The 20806-nt window shown below is 32.5% G+C and overlaps 1 long non-coding RNA gene across 1 annotated transcript; it reads left to right on the forward strand.

The window, feature by feature from the left end:
• Window positions 1-1632: 1632 nt before the first annotated feature.
• LOC143057564 (uncharacterized) lies at window positions 1633-12373 on the forward strand. The gene is made up of 3 exons (XR_012972738.1): window positions 1633-1770; window positions 5221-5257; window positions 11800-12373. It is a non-coding gene; the product is annotated as an uncharacterized LOC143057564 (long non-coding RNA).
• The last annotated feature ends 8433 nt before the right edge of the window (window positions 12374-20806 follow it).

The following is a 20806-nucleotide window of genomic DNA, read 5'->3' on the forward strand; positions in this document are numbered from 1 at the left end:
ATATGTCAACAAAGAAAAAAAGTGCATATTGACAAAGCACCTCACCAAAATCGAAGGACAAGAATTACAAAACTCGTAACAGCACACTAACACAATGACAGGATGTATATGTACCGAGCCACGTCAACTGGATATTAAAAATGAGATTAAACAGTAAATTTAATTATATACAAAGACAAATGAAATAATAATATAAGACTCTATTAAGATGATAGACAACGTCAGTATCTAGAATCTATACTTCAAGACCATAGTGCTTTATTTGTTAGGTTGATACGGAATATTTATCAACAAGGTTTTGGTATCTTTCGATGAACAATTTTTTAGAAAAAATAGACGTTCTTTGACATACGTCTGTTTCGTTAACTATCTGCTAAAACACTGGAGACGTTTAACAAAGTATAAGTACCAGCTGCAATCAATTGAAACATTTCGCTTTGTGACATGTGATTGTTATAAATTACATTGTCATGGACATTATGATGGGAAGCACAAACTCTGGAAAATATTTCGATTAATATTTTGTTTTTCTTTCCATTAATATTGGATACATAAAAAAACGCTCAGCTAATTCAGCCGTCATTAACACAGACCATCATATATCTCAGTGAAATGATTTATTGCAAAAGAAGCAAATATATGCATGTCCCAAAAACCAATTATATATAATACCATAAGCCGAAGGGTCAAAATAATACCACGAGTCAAAGGGACAATATAATAACACAAGTGGAAGAAAAATATAACAATGATTGCACCTCTTGACTATCATTTCCTTGTGAATATCAACCCTCTTTTTTTGGAAATTCTGATGGAAACACAAGCTTTGAAATTGCATATCAAATAATATCTGAATACTTTATATGTAGCTGTGGCTGAAATACTATTATATAGAAATGGAAATTTCAAAATATGAAAGTTGAAATCATTTCTTTTTTCGTAAGGTTTAGTTCTCAATAAATCTTATTGTCAATTTCGGGATGAAAATCGAATCCGTGGCATATTATATTTTTTATGTTCAATTAAGATATTTAGTACAGTTGGGGGCAGATGAGATCATGGTCTTCGTCTTTGGTTGGAATTCGATCAGACTTATTACACTGTTGATAACCAATAGAACCTGCATTGATGTTATTGTCTGAATGTGGCGCATTCGATTGTTGAGCCTGCCTTTCGTTTCGTCGACCAAAAAAAAAACCTTATGAAAGAAGCTGATTTGTCAATAGGAATATTTTTCCTGTAACTGGAATTTAAAAATGTTTATATTATTACATTGATATTTTATAAAAAGTGGTTAATTTTAATAAAAACTTCCTTTGTTGTAATGGCTACGATGGAAAAGGAAACGAACTGCATCTATATTTGTACGAGAACGTATTGGTAAAACTATTAATATAGAATGATATAAATCTGTATAATTGAATATAATAGTTTTCTGCCAAGTGATTATTACCTATATATATTGGTTTAGATACTTAGAATTTTTAAGGATACATGAGAAACCGAGGTTAAAGTACAAAACAGGAAGTCTACCTGGTCTATAACAAATTTGGAATGAGTTCATTTACACTGTTCTAATTTAAACTATCAAGAAATTTTCAACGGAATATCAAATATTTGTTTGTTTGAAACTATTATACGTATTAACCAATTTATATTTCAGTTCTTTATCTAACAATGGAAACCTCAAACAAGAATCGTTCACTTGTTTTTTCTGACTGTATGCATCATTGTTTGGTTTGTGGAATTTTGTAACAGAAAAATTATATGGTATGTGGATTTTTTTGTAATGATGCAAGAATCGTTTTCAATAAATAAAGGCAACAGTATACCTGTTCAAAACTCATAAATCCATGGACAAAAACAAAATCGGGGTTACAAACTAAAACCGAGGGAAACGCATAAATATAAGAGGAGAACAAGGAAACAACACTGAAATGTAACAATAAAAGAGATGGATGAAAATAGTTCAGTAATAATCATATTTGGTCACAAGAGCGCAACTATGTGTTTGCATTCAACCGGCAAGTTTGTTTTTTTTTAGATATTACTCATAATAATAAAACAAAAACACTTTAGGCTGCTGATTGGATGTACTGATTTGTACTTGTTTTATTTAAATGCTTCTCTATTTTGGTTTGAAAATAATGAAACATAATTACTTTTTTAATTTACAATGTGTAGAAGATTTTTTATTAGTTGTTTTTATTAAAGGATTAAACACATTTTTTCTAGAGGTTATTGATGTGTAAACCGGGACGGTTAACTCACAAACTGAATAAAAGTCCGAATAAATAGCCATTCAAAATGAACTTTTCCAACATTTGCCGTATAATCATAAAAAAAATCTGTAATAAATGCTGACATCTATAGTCTTAGGAACTGTTACCTTTATTTCCAAATTTGTTTATTCTTCAAGAATGCGTTATGACTGATTGCGCTCTTGTAACCATATATAAGGTTTAAACATTCAACCTATCAGTTTAGGAAAAAAACTGATGCGGTAATCAAATAAAAAAATACATGATGTGTTATAATGTCCGGTTAACGCGTTTCCTATGCATTGTATACCGACAGTTCTGTCTCATTGCAAAAAGAATAACTACAATTATAATCATCATTTATGCTCAAATAAAAGTTGATTGAGTCGTTTTTTAACTCCATCAAGGGACACTCATAGTATCAAAAGTCAGCCTATCTAAAATAAATTGATTACTAACGAAGACCACGCGTATTTTTATAAACAAACGCAATTCCGCGTTCAAGAATAATTTGAATAAAAATAATACAAGAAAATCCTTTCCTAACAGCACGATACAAAACAATAAGTGAAGAACGAAAAACAAATATGATAAAGAGCAACAAACAAAATTACAGGCTCCTGACATTGGACAGGCACATATAGAATGTAGAGGCGTTAAACTAGTTTGAAGGCACAAACCCTCCCCTAAACTGTGACAGAGGTGTAACAGTACAAAATAAGAACTATAAAAAATCAGTTAAAAAGGCTTAGCCTATCAGACGGATACAAATAACAATACATCTAACAAAAACACAGAGGGGATTTGGCAGGGTACGCAAACTACTTCTAGTAGTTTGGACTACTGCAAAATATAACTTGAGCCAAAAAGAACGCAAATTAACAAAAAAATGTTCGATACAGCACAGGTAAGGGATGAAATATCTTTCGATATTGAAGATAAGACGACCCGTTCATATATATAAATTGACATTTTTTCCTATTAAAACAGGGTTTTTGTCATCACCTCCTGTCAGGCCCTTACGCAGTCCTACAGAGAGACAGCTAGATAAAAAAAAATCAAAACAAAACATAGCAAAATAGCAAGAGACCTGTAAAATCCGGGGTTAAACCAAACGGACAAGGCAATTACAGGTTCAGCTGCAAATACTGAATTGTTTTCTTCAGCACAGTAACATAGAAGCAATATAAAGCAGCATTCAAGTGTTACATGGAAAGCTCATGTGTGATCTTACCTCTTCCACTTACAAGCTGCAAATGTTGGCAAAACAAAAACAGAAAAGAAACTCAAACTACCTTATAAACAATATCATAAGGCACCTCTTAAGAATAAGCCATTCTTTTAAAAATGTCTCCTTTGTAATTATAATCAAAACCAAAACATAAACGGTCAACAAAAAAAGGAGAAATGTATTTCGGATGCACCAGTTTGAACTAATTGACGCAATAAGAGAGATGAGTAACAGTTTTACAATACAAAAATGCATTTTAAACGGCATTAAAGTTACAAAGCACACAAATCTGTACATATGAACTGTACGATAAGCTACAAAAAAAATCATATCAGCCAGCTTCTGATTAAATCTGAATAAATGCTTCCGCCTGACGAAGTGAATTTGTCTGATAAAATATTGCATGCATTTGTATTTATATTTGAGCGGGTGTCGTGGTTAGAACTTCTGTCTTAACAAGCAAGCGGCATGGTTGTCGAAGGATGTATTAAATAGATTTATGAGTTTGACTCTCTCTTTGGTATCCCTCGTCCCTCTTTTGAAACGCTTGTTTAAATATTACAATAAAAAAGAGAAATAAGCTCTGTCAGTTATTGGGCATTCCAACTACTATGACTAGCTGTTATCTCTCAATAATTACATTAGATGTATATTTCATTATAATACGTTATTTTGATTGGCTAGCTGCACATCTCGCGTTATTCCTTAACCAATTGCATTACACAATAACATTTATCATTCATGATGACACGAGGTCTCACAATAAAGTGCACAGGTGAATTAAATAACAACTTGATAAAAATCGTGTTTTCATGAAAAAAAATGTAATTATAAGTATTGAATGCTTTTGTTTGTAACTTCAGAGGGTTATTAAAACGTTGACCGTGCGCACATTATGAGAATAAAGCGCTTACGCGCTTCATACAAAATGTACTTCGATCAACGCTTTTACACCCCCAATGAATGAACAAAAAGATGCATTCAATTCTTAAAACAACGATACAGGCAATCGAGATGTGCTGTTGACCACCACTGACAAAATAAATATGTAGTGACAACATCATTTATGAGACATGTTAACGGTCCCAATATCAACTTCTTATCAAGTCGTGGAACGCCATGGCAGATATATGTTTCCTTATAATTGAAATGCCAAAGAAGCGACTGTAGGAAAAACATTTAAAGCCCAACAGTTTAAACCGCATTGCAAATAAACACTGTAATGAACGGAAAAGCGGCAAAATTAGATGGTTCAAACCCGTGCTCAAAACATGCCCAACAAAACGCGTTGGTTTATGCTTGGTTACAGGCATTCATTAGTGGGATTCTTATAACTTGTCTCTTTGACACATTCTCAATTGTATTGCCCTCGTGGGTGATACATCCATTGGTAAGGGGGACATTAATGTTTCATTTCATTCATCATGATTTCAACATTATCAATGACGTAATAAATTAAACTTTTGAAATCAAACCATTTTAAGACAATGACGTAATGAATGAAATTTATGTTTATAAACATTTATGTTACATTCAATTATGCTACAAACGTGGCATATTTAGTAATGAAAATTAAAAATGAAGTATCTAGTGTTAAGTTTGAAAGTCTGTCAGACTGAGTGTATTAAGATATTTCACAAGATTGTATCAATACCAATGGGACAATTATAAAACATATCATTTCATTTTTAAGGAAAATAACAACGCTGTATGTTTTTCTAATTGTAGATGCTTGAAAGACGAGAACGATTGAAAAATACTCAAGGTAATGTTTTTGTCCTATATCTTATTTAATCTGATGTCAGCTTTTAATTGAATAATTGAAAACTTGTTTTTCTTTGTAAATATTAGGTCTCAGAACATAGTTATGTCTTAACATCCGCTCTTTTTATTTCTATGTTTTTTTTCCTTTTCTTTGTAGATATTTTTCTTTCTGAATCTGTATGTAAATGCAACAGTCACTGGGGTAAAGCTGATGACCGTAACTGCATTCACGGTCATCCCAAGATGTCAGCTGAAAAAATAGGTCAGTATTTTTATTGTCTATTAAGGTGTTTCTACATCATTTTCTTTACAAAGCATACCTTGATACGATGTAAATTTATAAAAGATTCACACGGAAGTCGCAAATATCTACCGAGGAACGTGTATAAAACGGGAATTTGGATTTGAAAACTTCGCTAGATGACCGTAAATCGTAATCGAGATGATCGTTACAGGATTAGCGATTCATAACAAGGCTGACCGTAATTGGTTAAAAGGTGACCGTAAATTGTTAAGGATGACCGTAATTTATAAAGAATGACTAAATTTAAAAGGATGACCGTCAATTGAAAGAAATATCCATATTTGTATGCATTGTTTTTGTTGAGTTTGTCGCAATAGGGGCTTGGTTGGTTCTTTTTAAGTAGTTTTGATTTTAGAGACAATAGACACTGCAAACAATAGGTGATTTTAACTGTGTAACTGAGTGGACCGTATCAAATGAAACTCGTATGTCTGTTTATTTTGCTATCTTCTGCATATTTAAAAAAAATGCAACTAAAAAACCAGGTAAGTTAGTTTTTTTTCTCAAACATAGACTTTATATAACTTTTACATATCTAAAGGTCCTGCTATGCTTTGGCGTTTATGTACCCTTCTGTAGCCATTTTTGTACGAATTTTTTTAAACATCAATTATATCAAAACTACAGATATAATGAATAATAGATGCAGTCCATTTTAAACATATACTTGATGCAAAGCATTATTACTGTTGCATTGCATTTAATTGAAAAAGAGTACTTTGTGGCAAATTAACCCAGATTTTTATAGAAAATTCACAGCCTTTAATAAAGAGATTTTTGTTATAAAATTTGAAACATAGATTACTCACTTGCTTTTCTATGATGTGCTAGTGTTTATTTTTAAAAAAAAGTTCTAACCAACCTGTAAATTTCAAAATACCTCGTGCAGAGTAACTAAAGTCGAGCGCACCCAAAAAGCTGTACTTGATTTGGTCCATGTTTTTATTTGTTCTAACCAATAACTAAATTAATAAACTTGTTTTAAGGAAATCAATGCTAGCACTGCATGCAATAATCCTATATCTATCGGTCATCAAATTGCCAAATATGATAGAACAAGGATAAAGGCTGTGGAATTTCTATAAAATTTCCATATGTTTAGCATTGAAGCAACACAAGGCAGGTGCGGATCCAGGATTTTGGAAAGGGGGGGGGGGGCGAAGTTTTTAACGAATGTTTTTTGGGCTAAAAACATAAAATATAAAAGTGTTATATGCACTTTTTAAACGGTTCCTGGCGTGGGGTATGTATATTTTAATGTTGCTGTAAAGTGTAAGGGTTGCACATTTTTGATTCTGTATGCAGTATGGGCTTTGCTCATTGTTGAAGGCCGTACGGTGACCTATAGTTGTTAATGTCTGTGTCATTTTGGTCTTTTGTGGATAGTTGTCTCATTGACAATCATACCACATCTTCTTTTTTATATCTTCCTTTTAACTGTCTATCATAAAATGTTTGGTTGATATATGTTTCACCCAACAAATTTAAGGGAAGGGAGGGATTCAAAATCAACCAAAGGCTACGAATGAGTTTGTAATGACAGCGAATTTATGAATGACGGTCGACAAATAGAGACATTAAAGGCTCCATCCAGTAGGCAGGTTGCAGTCTGGTCTTGAAAAGTATTAAATATATCAGTTCGGCGAAACAGACATTCAAACGCTCGGTCCCCAAAAATACGCCCGTTTTTTATTCATCATGTTCATTTAATGCTATATTATTCTGTTGGAAATTTTCGTTTCTAATAGCAAAAAAGTGGACAAGATTTTTTTTTTTAATCCAGATACGACCAGAATTTTTGTTTAAGGCAAAAATTCGATTCAAATGTCTCAGACTGCCTCCTCAAACAAATGGTTCGCACTTTAAATCTATCTCGAGCGTATACTTACTGGAGATTATTACACAGCTACGTTATTTTGAAATAAGCTGGGGCGTTTGCGGTTAAACATAATTTAGGTAAGTTTTATTGCTGTGGCACTTTTTCATGAGAGTGTAACAGAGTAAACCTTTCTGTTTGGTGGAATTGTGAAATAGAAGTCAATACGGTCTTGCTCAATCCTGTATCGCTTTAAAGGTGTCGTGATTGTTATGCTAAGCCTATGCAATGTGTTTCTGTTAAATTTGAATTTCAAATCGACTGGGCGGCGTTTTTTCGAGGAACTGGTCAACACCACCATAGCGAATCACATGTTTTGCTGCGACTGTCATACAAGTTATAGGCTAAGCGCTAAGAAAACAGGTTCAATTCGCCATTTTCTACATTGCTGGTACCAAGTCAGGAATATGACAGATGTTGTCCAATCGCATGCTGTGTTTTATAATTTGATTTTGCCATTTGATAATGGACTTTCCGTTTTGCATTTTCCTCGGAGTTCAGGATTTTTGTGATTTTACTTTTGACACAATCATTAAATACCAGCGAAAAATATCTTTATAAGTAAAGAATTGTCGCATAAAGATTAGATTCACGGGAAATGGCAATGGTCACGAAGTCTAGTAGTCTGATTAATCATTTAAAAAAAAAAAAAAAAAAAAAAAGTCCAAGCAAAGGGTACGCCCTCTACGCCCCCTCTGGATCCGCCACTGCAAGGGTACATAATCCTTAATACGTTCCTAGATGCATCAGTTTGTCTGTTCTCTTAATAGATATGTGTGTGTAAAAACGGCCATATTTTTCAAATCCCTCAGATGAACCTTTAACAGTAATTGAGCCCATCCCAGTGTATGGTTCCAGAGGAGCAGAATAAAATCTTGATTTGTCTACATTAGATGAGGTGAACTTGCAAGTGGGAAATGGATAACACATGTACGTATCTGAAATTAAAAAAACCCATTTGCAGTGATAGTTGAAACGATATAATATAAAAGGGCCATTTGACTGTACATCCATTGTCTTTTTGGCATTTTTAAAAAGCTGTATTTATTATATAAAGTTAATAGGAATCTCAGAAATAAAAAAAATCTTTTGGCTTGTAGTTGGATGCTACATATGACGAACCATGTATTTGAAGCACGTCTTATTTTTGTCTACTGTGGATTCATTATTATTCGTTGGATACCATTTTTCGTGGCTTTCGTGGGTACTGTTGAACCACGAAATTAAATGTTCAACGAATAACAAATTTTCTATAGGCTTGTATACAGACTTCAGCAAAACCTCGAAATTAAATATCCACGATCTTGCAAGTTTTCCCTAATCCACGAAAATTGGTACCCACGAAAATAAATGAATCCACAGTATATATATACCTTTATGATAATGTTGTCTTATAAATACGTCTTACACCAACACGATTAATTATTTGATACAAAAAGAGTAATACAAATACGGATATTTCTTAGAAATGACGGTTATACTATGAAAGTTACGGTCATCCTTTCGAAATTACGGTCATCATTTCACCAATCACGGTCATCCTTATTATATGTTACGGTCATCTTGAAAATATTTTAAAGATGATTTACGGTCATCTTAGCGAATTTTTCAAATCCAATTTCCCGTTCTATACACGTTCCTCGGTAGAGATTTGTGACTTCCGTGTGAATCTTTTATAAATTAACATCGTACCAATGTATGCTTTGTGAAGAAAATGATGTAGAAACACCTTAACAGACAATACAAATACTGACCTAATTTTTCGTCCGACATCTTGGGATGACCGTGAATGCAGTTAATGTCATCAGCTTACCCCAGTGAACAGTTCAAGTGATGCACGTAACATTAAAAGATCAAAGAGGCCTTCTGTTCATCTGATTGCCGGCGTACAACCAATTACAGGTGGTCGTAATTGTTTGTCATTTAAAGACATGTCAATAAAGCATAAACGTGGAATTTCAATCTTGTAGCTATGTTTCTACGTCGGAACTAAAGACATTTATTCTAAAAACAGTTGTTGGCATGACACGGGTTATGTTCTTCTCAAATATGTTATGATGGTATGTTACTAAACCCCTAACGGGAAGGATTGTGCCTGATGTTCATATGATGAAATCATAATCTTTCAGTCAGTTTAATTGAAGTCTGGAGCTGGCATGTCAGTTAACATCTAGTAGTCTGTTGTTATTTATGTATTATTGTCATTTTGTTTATTTTCTTTGGTTACATCTTCTGACATCAGACTCGGACTTCTCTTGAACTGAATTTTAATGTGCGTATTGTTATGCGTTTATTTTTCTACATTGGTTAGAGGTATAGGGGGAGGGTCGAGATCTCACAAACATGTTTAACCCCGCCGCATTTTTGCGCCTGTCCCAAGTCAGGAGCCTCTGGCCTTTGTTAGTCTTGTATTATTTTTATATTAGTTTCTTGTGTACAATTTGGAAATTAGTATGGCGTTCATTATCACTGAACTAGTATATATGTGTTTAGGGGCCAGCTGAAGGACGCCTCCGGGTGCGGGAATTTCTCGCTACATTGAAGACCTGTTGGTGACCTTCTGCTGTTGTTTTTTATTTGGTCGGGTTGTTGTCTCTTTGACACATTCCCCATTTCCATTCTCAATTTTATTCTATTTAATAACTTTACATTATAAATTAAAATTATAAATAAAAAAAAATCGAATCGCGTTTCTGTCATACTCATCAAGGGGAACTATCATAGGGGTTATTATATGTATGAATACACCAGATGATGTACATTCAAAAGACATCCAACATTTGTTGAAAACCTGCTTAGGGTTAATTTTGCCTATTTAATCTTATACATTTTTGTCAACAAAAAGCGTTTCATTAAAACATGCATTTTTTGTTTACAAAACTGGATTATATCAAACTGACAATACTCACCCCGTTATATTAGTAAAAAAAAAAATCAAAAAGATTAACAAAACATTGATGTGTAGGTATCTATACTACAAATATATCGAGGAACAATGAGCCGGTATGACGTAAAACGACGAATAAAAGAATGCAACTTTACATATAATTATTAAACGGCCTTGGTGACCGAGTGGTCTAATTGATTACTACTGCCATCACTAGCCAGTCAAGTCAACACTGAGGTTTTGAGTAAACCCCGCTTTTGCCGGTGCACTCGACTCCAACGTAAATTGACTAGGATGGTCAGTTTTCATATCGAAGGTCGGTGGTTTTCTCCTGGCACTCCGGCTTCCTCCTCCACTAATAAAAACTTGTTACCAAACACAGAAAATTATAGATCATATACATTGCAACTAATAAAGGACAATTGTTTTGTAAAACAATTTAATCATTCCAGGCTCTTATGTTTTCCCAATGAATAATATCACCAATAAGTAATGAGTTCCAGGTGAAATGCTATACCGATATCAATATTATATATCATATGTAATTTCCGGTTGTTGTTACCTATTACTCTAAATCCCTCCTCGATTAGGTGAATTTAATTTTTTTTCAGAAGATGTTTTATATCTATGTTACACTATAGTACAATAATTACATTAGATGTATGTGTCATTATGATACTTAAATCTGATAGGCTAACTGCACATTACGTGTTATTCCTTAAGCATTTGCATCATTCAATAAAACGTTTCATTCATGATAACACGTGGTCCCACAATAAAGTGCACAGGTGAGTTAAATAAAAAAAATTATAAAATTCGTGTTTTCATGATCATATCTAATTAATGTAATTATAAGTATTGAATGCTTCTTGTTGTAACTTCATAGGGTTGTAAAAGCGCTTCATACAAAATGTACTTCGGTCAACGCTTTTACACCCCAATGAAGTTACAAAAAGAAGCATTCAATTCTTAAATAATTAGCAAGCCGCTTAATTAGTTAAAAACAAATTATTTGATAGCGAGTTTTTGTTGTCAGAAAATTAAACCAGTACGAATTCAAAAAAGTAAAATCACAAAAATACAGAATTTTGAGTAAAATTCAAGACGTGAAGTCTTTCAGGAAATAGACTTTGAAGAGTTGTAAGCAGGGAAGCTGTGCACCTCGCAATTAACATGACCGTATCAGATGACAATACGAAAACTAAAAATGCAGGCTAAAAATAATACATATGTGCTTAAATTAAGACAAATATCTCGATACCACGGACCCGCGATGTCGCCAGTGTGTTCTAGTTATGCATACAACAGAATTCAATTTTTTTCAATTTATGAGTCTCATGTTTAGAACATGACTGTATGAATTGTAATTGAGTTTGTAAATGTCATTCTCTTCAGATGAAGTATGTCACACCACAACTTATTTGACATTAAATGGACTTTGGCCATTAATAAATTTAATGTTTTATTTATTTACAGATAAATCTCCATTTACAGTTGGTAACTGGGTTTCGCAGGGACCTACATCTCACACAAATGACATTCTTGTCGACGACAGCCGAATTTTCATCAACACATCGGGTCTTTATTTTGTATACAGCCAGATATTTTTCAGTGATCTTTATAAAGGTCAAGCACTATCAAACAAATCACACACTTTCTACCATTATGTTTATCGGTTCAACCATATTTATCCAAACGATGGCCAAGAGCTGCTCCTAAAAAGTGTTCGCACAGAATGTTGGGCAAAAAGTAAATTCTTTGGTGATTACACAAGTTACACTGCTGGAGTTTTTAGGCTCAATGTGGGTGATCAAATTTTCGTAAAGGTATCTCAAATCAGATTGATGTCAAGAGATAGACAAGCGTCGTTTTTCGGGGTTGCTTTGATGTATCCGTAATAATAGCACAATAACATACTTATGTTCTGTATTGATGTACGACATATTTCGCTTTTGATATGATATATAATAAGCTATATATCTTTTCATTGTTTTCTACTGTTTGTTGTTTATTTTACAGCGGAATAGTAACGTTGCCTTTATTTGTTGTAAATTTGTTAACCAATAAACAAAAGATTCATGTTCTTGCTGTGTTTTCTCCGTAGTTCGTCTTGACTAAGTAAATATTAATAAACTTGACATGGTTATCTTTCTTTGATTCCTTATCGTTACTTCATTATTGGTGATCATAGATAGCATTAATATCATATACTAAAGGCTCTCTTTTCTATCAACTTATTAATCAATTCTACTGATAACAATGTAACAGCGCAAACGGTCGACATATTATGTCAAAGAGATATATGTGTTACTGTATTCGATAATTACGCAAAAACCATGAACACACTTCAAACCGCGATATGTTGTTTTAGACCCAATTAAGTAAAGTATTGCACTGCCAAACCTAATACATGAAGTATGAAAAAAATGACTTTAATAAAGGAGCAAGAACGGATGCGTAGACAGTTTTAATTAATGTCATGCACATTCACTAGCTTATTTATAAAACCTTACAGAAGACTTTTAAAAAACACACAAACTACCTGAAGAAAAATATTTCAAAGCTGAAATGATTATTTTTGGCAAAACGTTGTTCTGCCTTTTGTATACATGTTAAAAGTAAAATGACAAAAGTACCGATCGCCGAGGAAAATTAAAAACGTAAAATACCTTGTCATATGGCTAAATCAAACTCTCAAACACATCAAACAAAACGTCGAGATATCAGAGTAGTTTGTTTCTATGGTATCCTTAATTATAGTTTTGATATATCTATATTTGTCTATAGTTTGTGGGAGTATATCACCGTTATAGAAGAACATAAAGTTGAAAATTACTTTAGCTACGTATTATGCCCTTCTATTCAAATTGGTTAAATATTTATTGTATGAGAAATCAATACCGACCAAACAACCTCCTCTGAGGAAGTGTCGAATAAGGTATGACTTCGAAACTTCCATAGAGGAGGTTAAATCTATTGTATGTTAGATGGGCTATAACTACACTGATGTCAGCCAGCTTGTGACATAACACACTCAAACCCACTACGTGAAAGACTTGTCAAGATCCGTAGACCACCCGTAACCTAATAGAGATCACCCCTAGTTTTTGGTGGGGTTCGTGTTGTTTATTCTTTAGTTTTCTATGTTGTGTCATGTGTACTATTGTTTTTCTATTTGTCTTTTTCATTTTTAGCCATGGCGTTGTCAGTTTGTTTTAGATTTACGAGTTTGACTGTCCCTTTGGTATCTTTCGAAGTTTGAAAATTTTGATGATTGACCAAAAATACTTTTTTTTAGGGTAATAAGATATTATGTAGCTTATTGTTGTGATACTACTCATAACCCAAAAAAAAGTCGATGAATACGAATGATGTAAACAGGTGAAATAGACTTTCTGCTGCAATTCACATTTTTGTTATGAAAGTTATTGGCTCGGGCTATATTGTATTTCTCACACTTCAGTTTTACATAAATATAATATTTATATATTTTAACCGTTTTAAAGGTTGTTTCTCCTTAACTCGATTAGTTCGAATATGAATTAGTGAATTAACCTGAGAAATGCTAGCATACCTGCAGTAAAAGTATAAAACATGTAAGATACATAAGGAAAAAAATCTTGAAATGAAAAATGATGTGAGAAGTGAAAAACAATACGGACAAAAAAATCAAAAATACAAATGTGGCCTGCTGACTATTGCATTAGCTTGGAGCAACACAAAACATATAAACAGAAATCACAATTTAATAAAAATATAATCGAAAAATCACAAACCCAGTCATTACACTAAAACATGTCAGTTTGAAGTATTGAACATATAGATGTTCTTTGTTGACGCTCTAAAGCCTGTGTCTAATTCTTCCAGTCTGTCGTTGGCTTTGAAGAAGTGGGCGAAAGATACCAGGAACAGTCAAACTCATAAATCGAAAATAAACTGACAACGCCATGATTTATAATGAAAAAAGACAAACAGACTATTAATAGTACACAAGAAACATAGAAAACTAAAGACTGAGCAACATGACTCCCATCAAAAACTAGGGGTGATCTCATGTGCTCCGGAAGGTAGGCAGACTCTGCTCCTCATACGGCACCCGTCGTGTTTAAGTTTTGATAAGGATAATCGACTGCATTAAGACGACGGCCTAAACTGTCACTAACATTTTCTATTGGATCCAAATTCAGGATCACACTTGGCCATGGAGGAGAAGTCACTGCTTAACCTTGAAATTCGGTGGTTTCGGCCGTTGAAAGCTGCGGCATATGTTGTCACCAATAAGCACAGTTCTTACAACTGGCTAATGGTTATCACATTAGCAGAATTAACTAGCTCAAGAACTTATTTGGTTTATTTGTCCAACTAACATTACCGAAAGATTCACCTCAACGTTATTACAAAACATCCATCGTGAGGGCAGGTGATTGGATATTCCTTGAATATGTGCTATTTTTTTTCTGTTTCTCACTTTCATTCGTCCATTTGTTACATGGTCTTGAACTTTAGATTCTAAGTACTGACCTTTTTTATCATCTTAACTACATGTTATAGTGTTCTTTATCTGTCTTTGTAGAGTATCACTTTTAATGATCAGTCTTTTTTTTTGTAAGATCAATTTGATGTGGTTTAGTTCTTATATATCCAGGCATTGTATTAGTGTGCTTTTGTAAATTTTTATGTTTTTCTTTCGATTTTGCTTATTTGCCTTTTTTTTCTATATGTCTCTTTGTTTTTCTTTTCTGAATTATTTGTTTGTGTTTATAGTGATGAAGATCATAACACAATGTTGACTGATGTACATATACAGTCAAGTCGGCTTCATATCTTGACTAGAAATTGACAATGAGGGTCGATTGAAAACAAAACTTCACGATTAAAGAGATGATTTCAGCTTTCCAATTGTGAACTTTCCATTTCTAAGTAGCAACATTCCAGCATCACCTGCACACGGGGTATATATCTCCCAATTGATACGATATTCCCGTGCTTGCATTTCCTATCATGATTTTCGTGATAGAGGGTTGCTGCTCACAAGGAAGCTTTCAAACCAAGAGTTCCAAATGGTGGAGTTGAAATCATTCCTTCGTAAATTTTACGGACGCCATCACGAGTTGGTTAACCGTTATGGAATAACCGTTTCAAAAATGATATCGGATATGTTCCTACAATCCCCTTCCATTTCATGAATGTGAACTACCGAATTTGACTATTTACCGGATTTGTTTTCACATAAGCAGCACGACGGATGCCACATGTGGAGCAGGATCTGCTTACCCTTCCAGAGCAGGATCTGCTTACCTTTCCGGAGCACCTGAGATAACCCCTAGGTTTGGTGTGGTTCGTGTTGTTTATTCTTAAGTGTTCTATGTTGTGTCATGTGTAATATTGTTTGTCTTTTTCATTTTTAGCCATGGCGTTGTCAGTTTGTTTTAGATTTACGAGTTTGACTGTCCCTTTGGTAGCTTTATTTAAATCCTAAAATGAGTATTTTTTACATTAATGATTCGCTACAGGTATATTGTAATAGAATTGGCAAAGATTAAGTAATATCAGAAGAATCATGGTATGGATCGTTTATTGGATATCACCTAAGAACATAAAACTCCATGAAAGACCAAAGTTTGGCCTAGAAATATAAAAAAAAAAGTGAACAAAGTAACCCAGTTTCTGATTTGTATGACAGTCACCTTTGTTACCCTGCGTTATATAAACGGTACTAGGTATATGTAAACATATCAGATTGCCTTGACATTAATTGTAATCCAATAATACCAAATAGATATAAAGATACGTCAGAAATTATTAATAAAAAAAACTAAGGCATACTCCGGATTTAGATCATTGTCAGTAAAATAAAATTATACTGCTTACTGATATGAATCAAATGTTGTTTTACCCATATAAAAGATGGTAAGATCTGAATACTTAAGACAAAATTACACTCTTAAATGGTTTAATAAATTCTCAATTTGATAAATGACTTACTCATAGATTTATTCCCCAAAGATACAGTCCACCAGCAGTCTGAACAGAATAGTGACAAATATATCGTTTCCAAAGATACAGTCCACCAAGAGTTTGAATAGATTGAAGGCCAAATGTGCTTCTTTTTTTTCCAAGCCATTCTATATGTTTTTGGTAAGAAAATAGAACGTCAGGTCTAAATTTTCTGTTATAAGTTATTAAAAAGTTTCATTCATTTGTATTACATAAATTACAAAAATAAATAATTATACAGCAATGGTTCTATTTTTGACAGTTGATTTTTAACATAAGTTGACCATTGCAATACACATGTTATTCTTGAAGGATGAATATGTAGCAATTAAATAGTTCATTGTGAGTGCTGTGCCTCGATAACTTACACACTTTATCAGAATGCATGTAACTAGTAAGTATTGTTTTAATTAATTTTATATACTTTTTATGTATTGATTATTTTGTTTTAACTAAGTTTTATACTGGGGTGTTTTGGACAGATTTACTGGAGACAGTTTTATCGTCTTCCATGTGGTATGCATATCATATACATTTTTATAAAAGAGGGCGAAAGATACCAGAGGGATAGTCAATTTCATAGATCGAACATAAACTGACAACGCATTGCTAAAAAATAAAAGACAAACAGACAATCAAAAGAACACAAGACACAACATTAAAACTAAAGACTTAGCAACACGAACCTTACAAAAAAATGGGGGTGATCTCAGATGGTCCAATTCTTAATAACCAATATTCTTTTAACTTTAATAGATATACTTTTGTATCAAAATATGATGTATGTATGCACAAGAGACATTCTTCTATTAACGGACGTAATTTAATGTTCAACAATGTAAGAAATTAAACAATGAACAAAACACCTAAAGCTGTAGAAAACCTCGACATGAAGCAGATATGGAACAATTCAAATAAGATAACCAACTGCATGAGTTATGCTTAACCAATAAACCAACGACCAGGAAAGGAGAAAAATATAACTGAGTGGACATTAAAAATGCGTAGAAATATCATGACCATTAGACAATAGAAGACACAAAAAAACTACGTCAACAATTAAAGATTTAGCAATACGAAAAAAACAAAACAAAATCCGGAAGTGAACTCAGGTGGTCCAGAAGGGGTGAGCAGATTCCGTATCGCAATATTTGACTGTGAAGAACAATTCCTTACATTTTATCAAGGTACAGTCTGTATTTCCATGTACTTTATTATTTGTTGGGTATTGTTTGTCATTTCATCTTCGTGTTGCTCTGATATTAATATAAAAATAGATTTCTTCTGATTACCAATAAGTGATTTTTCTATCTGTCTACTTTTAATAGAAACATAGTTGCCTTTGAGCCAGATTATAAAAAAAACCCACTTTCATATCAAAATGAAAATAAACTTGAGGTTGATTTACGTCATCAATACATTATTGTATTTGTGAACCATTTAGATAATTTTTTGTAAATAAATAAACACTTTTGGACTATATAATCTGTGACACATTTTGATCATGCAGTGTTTGTAAATAAATAAACAGTTTTGGACTTTGATTGGTTTGTAACACATGTTGATGATGACATTATTTGATATCAAACTATTGTTTCAATGTTCATTGTTTAAACCAATTTTGAAATATTTGTATAACTTTTACACTTTCCATCAAGCACTTAGTTGGTTTATTGCAATAACATATTGAACATCTAACTTACACTTACACAAGTCAGTTAAATGACAGTTTTTCATTTTGCCATTTTATTAGGGACTTCCGTTTAGAATTTTCCCCGGAGATCGGTAATTTGGTGATTTACTTTTTCTTTGATAATAAAGAACTTTTTATTGGTCCTTGGATTCAAAACTGCTTTTAAAATGTTTTACCAGGAAAACCACGACAGGAAGTTCAAGATTGTCAACAAACCCTACAGTGGAGGACAAAAGATAAATTCATAAGACATTACTCTCAAACTGACATCTCAGGATATTCATTTTACTATTCTTTAGCAACTATTATATGGGACAAACTAATAATATATAGCTGTTCAATTTATACTGAAAATATTTTTTTTTTCTTTTTTTTTTTTTAAATAAAATCATCTTTATTGCGCTAAATGATGTTTAACAATTTACTGAGCTTACAGCATTAATATTGGGCTAAGTATCCCTGTACATTACTCATTATACATCCAGGGAGAATATATAATAAAATATTATATTAATGTTAGTATTTTTTAATTAAACATATTACATAATATATATAAACATCAATATAAAGTTTTTTATAACTACACTTAAATAGAAACCAGGAGTCGATTACACAAAAAAACTTTAGACTAAGATTGATCGTAAGTATACTGAATTGTTAATGACAAATCTTAGTCTTAAGGTTTTTTTTTTAAATTGACTCCAGGGGCCTGTTTATCGAAGCTCTCTTAGGTTTAGGACGTGTCCTAAGACCAAATTAGGACACATCTTAGTCCTTAGTGGTTTTATCACACATGTCTCAACTTAGGAAAATCCTAGGAATTCTCCTTACTTTATGATACCAATTTAGGTGACTAAAGATGGTATTAGGATGGTCCTAACTTTCGTCTTTTGTTCTGTTCACACGTAGTATTATTTACCAGTAGTAAAATAGTTGAAATTCTCTTTGACTTTGAACTGTTAAATATTGAAACCTTGACACTTAGAATTCAATTTACTCAAAAACATGTAATGATTGTTACCGATTATATATCTAGTTTACTGTTTTTCTTATATAATACGTAGTTATTATGTTTGTATTCTGTTTTGTTTTATACAGTTTAAATTTTTAGATATTATACAACAATCATTTAATATCTTTAATGTAATACTAATAACTAGATTATAATTAACTATATTTAAAAAAGCAATATTGATGAAATATGTTATCGCTATTTTGTGCATTTTTCATTTGAACTTTTTTTTTGTGATAAATTTTTCATATCATGCTTCTAGCTTGAGATGGAAAGTTATGGCTAGAAATTAAGTAAGCACGTGGCGTTGCTAACGAAATTGACATGAAATTGACAACGTCGTCATAGGTAAAATAGCGATAAACAGAGTCCCGGCTCAAGCGAGAAAATCGATTTCGTTGAGATGATGAACGATAATCTATAAATATCATATTTTTTTTTTCATATCTAGTTTGTATTTTCTTTTCCGTTAATACTTAGGACATCGGTTAGGACGTCCTAGCTAAGATATTCCTAAGATAGCTTCGATGTGCATGCTGAGATGTGTCGTAAGTCGGTCCTAACGTTATCCCAAATTTTGTCCTAAAAAATTCTAAGAACGGAACTAAGGACAGTTTCGATAAACAGACCCCACGCTTTATAAAAGGATGCTACATTTACAGAAGTCTGTCTTAAATTTTGACTGACATCTAAAAATTCACAATTAAAGACAAAAGAAATGATTGTTGCCTTTCAATAGTGCACTTTTCATTTGTCTATGTAACACATTTTATATTTTGTCGATACGACATTTTAGTTCTTGCGTTTTCTGTCGTGATTTCTTTCAAAGATGATTTCTGTTTATGGGTAGCTGTTAAAACCATGATTACTAGTTGAAAATTTAGACTTATCACTTTGGAGTGTGTTATCGTGCATGGGTTGACAGCCATTACATATCTTTGTTACAGATTCGCATGAATACGTTCCAATTGTAGAAAGCCTTTTCTTGTCCTGATTTTTTCGACAGCGACACGACCAAATGAGACTTTGTATTTCGAAGCCAATAATAAATTTAAAAAAAGCATGTATCTAGCTAAAGACAAAAACATTAACAACCATCCAAAATCAAATGAATAAAGTGTAAAGTCGTCAACAACAGTCAGAAGGAAACATGTTTTGTACCATACCAAGAGAATGGTGATTAATTAGTACTAGAGAAGAAAATATTAATAGCGTAAAATATAACCTCTTTATACATGTTATAATTTTAACCTTATTGATCAATCAATAGTTGTTGATATCTACTGTTTATTCGGATTTAAAGTATCTATTAGTAGTAGTGTCTGAGGATCATATATAATCCATGTTTAAAATGAAATTAAAACAAACCAAAACAAAAGAGACCTCCGAAATCAACTTTTTTTTTACCAAAATAGAAACGTAGGGACGATGACAAATCTGAGAAGTAAAACATTGTTGTCAAGTACTAATTTAAAGCTTAAGTTTAATTCTTTTTCATATCTTTTTCTATTTTTTGGAAACAATATGTAAATCATAAGTAGCTTGGGTATTCCGAAAAATATAAATATATCCATGTGTCATATCAAAATAAAAACCGATGTATGTTAAGTACGATTCAAACCACTTTACTACTATTAATAGTTCTTTTCAAAATTAAATACTGTATACTGAAAAGTCGCATTGTGTTATTGCATGCATGGCTACACTTAAATGTTTTGTAGTCTGCAATCTGGTTCAAATATATCCTTACAAGGCCCTTTCAACTCGCACTTGTTATTATT

The sequence above is a fragment of the Mytilus galloprovincialis genome, chromosome 13 (genome assembly GCF_965363235.1).
Source record: "Mytilus galloprovincialis chromosome 13, xbMytGall1.hap1.1, whole genome shotgun sequence".
NCBI lineage: Eukaryota > Metazoa > Mollusca > Bivalvia > Mytilida > Mytilidae > Mytilus > Mytilus galloprovincialis.